Source organism: Papaver somniferum, chromosome 10, assembly GCF_003573695.1.
Source record: "Papaver somniferum cultivar HN1 chromosome 10, ASM357369v1, whole genome shotgun sequence".
In the NCBI taxonomy this organism is placed as follows: Eukaryota; Viridiplantae; Streptophyta; class Magnoliopsida; order Ranunculales; family Papaveraceae; genus Papaver; species Papaver somniferum.
In genome coordinates, this window is record NC_039367.1 from 120,813,270 (window position 1) to 120,817,617 (window position 4,348).

A 4,348-nucleotide genomic window follows, 5' to 3' on the forward strand; every position below is an offset into this window, starting at 1 on the left:
TCTTATGGATGAAAACAACAACGTGGAAGACATATAGCCCACCAATTTACGTGTCATAGTACTAATAAACAAATGGAGAGAGTCGGGGGTACACTTGTAAACTTGGAGTTTTACTTTATTTTTTATTTTATAAAATTAGATAAAATCTGGACATAAACGGTCAATGTGAGTCAACGTCTGGTCCAGGTACCAAGCCCTAACGTTGGATAAATGTTAGACCAAAATCTAGTATTGGTCAAAACCTGAGTACTAAAGTCCAATTATCCCCTTATATTCAATCGGGCTCGCAAATTATTATTTGTTTGATTACGGATTGAATTGAGAGATTGAGATATAACTCTTTGATATACTTTTTATAAGATTGATTCTAACTGTCTAGTCGATTCTCTTGTATGTATATTGGAGTTAGTCCATACAGATTTCTAAGCGAAATATTGGGTGAGGTTGTTAGACCCCCCCTTTTTTCAGATTATATACTAGAGTCAACTTCGTTTAGGTTAGACTAGAAAGTATAGGAATTTTGAGACGTACGAGTATTACTCCGAAGACCTGAAGAAAGTAAAGAAGTAACGACTACAACGATGACATCATCCTTCATCTCGAGGTGAGTAATATTGACTTGATCTTGCTTCCATTCCCGACATATCTATCAAGTCGGATTATATTGAAAACATAACATGCGATAATGTATATAAATAATACTCTACTGGTTAGACTTGTTCATGACATTATTATCAAAGTATCAAGGAATTTATTGAATGACGAAGTACAACGCTTATCATTTGAACTTCATAAATACGACATCGACATAATCTATTGTATATAGTTGTTTGATTATGTGTGGTGTCGTGCTACACCGCACGACAGTGCATAACGGATTCCTAAGCTAGAGGCTTTTAAACCGTTAGATTAGAATTTTCACGTATAAGATTAAAGTTGTAATTATTCTTCATTTTTTTCGAATAAAGAAGTGGTAGTTAAAAATTGGGGTTTTTAGATACAACCCCCTACAAAATGAACGGTAATAATGAAAATTATGTACGGTTAAGATTATATCTCCGACCACTTTCCTATTAGAAAAGGACTTAAGATGTTTTATCTCTGCAAATCCTTTCTCGCTCTATCTATTCTAATATTCTGTGCAACAAAAAAAGAAAGAAGGATATACTACAGTATAAGCTTTTGCATGAACTGTATGTTTATGCAAACAATGGGTTGAGATTAAAATTATAGATTTTTGTTTCTATAAAAGCTTTAAGAGCTTACTTCGTTTTTAGTTGAAGAGTGGGAATTGGGTTAACAAGGATGATAAATATGGTGTAGTTCGTATGTTAATCATGAATAGTAGATCAAAAATGATGAAGTAGTTTCATTGACATTCGAGATAAAGCAGTTGCAAAGAGTAAATACGGATAAAAATGTATTTTATTACAAGGACTTTTTAACAATTAATTATTTTTTCTACCAGCCGTACATATACCTGTGAAGATATAAAACCTGATCTAAGGGCTAAAAACGTGCTAGCTTATAAAACTATCCCAAACTGTCGTGCGGGGTAGCATTTGCCTGCCTTATGTGTGCACTATATAGGTATGATTTCACCGTAGGAAACAATGTTTTATAACATTTGTTTAAAGGAAGTACATATATGAACTTGTTTCATAATCGAAAAGAAATCATGATTGGTTAGGTTCTTTATCGAATATCTTTTGAATGACCAATATAAGATGACAAGGTAGAATCTTTCTTAACTTGTTGAGATTTATGGTATAACCGGTCATAGCCTATATAATATAGCTAGTTGTAATCGGTCACGAGTTACATCGGAAATCAAGGTGTAACCAATCACAAGCTATATTGGAATGCAAGTTGTAACCGGTCACAAGTTACTTTGGGATCCAAGGTATAACCGGTCACAATATTAATTGGGAAGTTAGTTGTAATTATTCACATGCTACCTTTGGGAAGCAAGTTGTAACCAATCACAAGCTATTGCGGGAAGCAAGGTGTAACCGGTCACAAGCAAATTTGTGGAGCAAGGTGTAACCGATTACAACCTATCTTGGGAATCATGTTATAACATGTGACAACATATTTTGGAGTGGTGGTATAATCGGTTCCATGAGAAAAACCAAGTTTCCATGATTCACATATTTCTTCATGATGAGTGTGAATTAGGGTTTTGGGTTTGCTAAGATGAGAAGCTTATAGATATCGACATTATTTGAATATGTACATAACTCTTATAATTAATTGTTCAAAGACATTCCTTGATACTCAAGGTGGTCCCATGTACGAAAAAGTGAAAAGCATTTAATTATGATTTTCATCATATATGTTTTAATTACCAACAATTAAAGCATATCCTTTAGAAAATATTATTAGTTAATGTGCTAGACTAATAATAAAAGTTTTCTATGAGAGTTTTCGGAAATATGGTTTGGCATTTAAGTGGAAATAGGAAAACCGAAATTAGGTACTTTAATGAGAATATCTTGAGAGTATTTTCGGTTTTAGAATTTTCTTATTGTCCAAACAACCTTGGTGCATAGATACTTGAGTTTGCATTTTTTGCAAACTATCCTAAGAGCCAGGGAAACTTCATTCTTGTCGTTTCTGGTGGAGCCGTCTATCTGGAGAGGAAAGTACCCTAATTAGGCGAAATCTCTTACGACCGCATACTTTGGGTTCCCGATTTTGGAATTTTACGCAAATGTCAGAACACACCATGTTTATATCCAAAGATGGTTACATGTTTCTAAACTCTCATTTCAATCATTGAAACTTTCTTAGAGGATATTATATAGTTGTTATTCACAAACTATTTTTCATCAAAGCGATTTTCAAGTTATTGAAATAACCAACATGACTTTCGTCACGAGTAAAGATGAACTTGGCCAAAGCGAAAGCTTACCAACACATATTTCACTAGGATAAGCAGTATTATTGAACCAGACAAAACAACAAGCGATGAAACCAAAGACAGATAAAGCAGCTAAACTATAAGACAAGTAAGCCTCCCCAGACCATACAAGGGCGCGACGGGCCCATGCAAAGGGTTTGGTTAAGATATGCCAGATTCCACTAAATATACAAATGGAACCTAACCATACATGCCTCTCTCTCCTTTTTGTAGGTTGGTCCGGTCTATTGCTCTTTCCTTGTGCTTATTTCGATGTAGGAGGTTGGTTCACAGGTACAACCTTTGTTACTTCATGGTATACCATGGGTTGGCCAGTTCCTATTTGGAAGGCTGCAATTTCTTAACCACCGCAGTTTCTACTCCTGCTAATAGTTTAGCACATTCTTTGTTGCTACCATGGGGTCCTGAAGCACAAGGGCATTTTACTCGTTGGTGTCAATTAGGTGGTCTATGGGATTTTGTTGCTCTCCATGGCGCTTCCGGACTAATAGGTTTCATGTTACGTCAATTCGAACTTGCTCGATCTGTTCAATTGCGACCGTATAATGCAATTGCATTTTCTGGTCCAATTGCTGTTTTTGTTTCTGTATTTCTGATTTATCCACTAGGAAAATCTGGTTGGTTCTTTGCACCTAGTTTTGGTGTAGCATCTATATTTCGATTCATCCTGTTCTTCCAAGGATTTCATAATTGGACGTTGAACCCATTTCATATGATGGGAGTTGACGGCGTATTGGGTGCTGCTCTCTTATGCGCTATTCATGGTGCTACCGTGGAAAATACTTTATTTGAAGATGGTGACGGTGCAAATACATTCCGTGCTTTTAACCCAACTCAAGCCGAAGAGACTTATTTAATGGTCACCGCTAACTTCTTTTGGTCCCAAATCTTTGGGGTTGCTTTTTCCAATAAACGTTGGTTACATTTCTTTATGTTATTTGTACCAGTAACCGGTTTATGGATGGTTAGGTTCCATTTGTATATTTGGTGGAATCTGGCATATCTTAACCAAACCCTTTGCATGGGCCCGTCCCGCTCTTGTATGGTCTGGGGAGGCTTACTTGTCTTATAGTTTAGCTGCTTTATCTGTCTTTGGTTTCATCGCTTGTTGTTTTGTCTGGTTCAATAATACTGCTTATCCTAGTGAATTTTACTACCTGCATATATTCAAAAATGAATGTTGGTGTTGACGCATTTGAATGACAAAAGATTTACCCCCCCCCCTAAAGGAAAGATACGTAGATATTCAGTCTGAACCCATTTGTTATTCCCTTTTTTGTATGGTGTAATACTACACAACAAATTTGTGAAATCGTAAATCGCTGGGCGAATTGTTTTTCAAATTTTGATAATCGAATCGTACTTTAAATCGTGAATCGAAGATGCATTGTCGATTATTAAATCGTTATATTTATGCTTATAAAT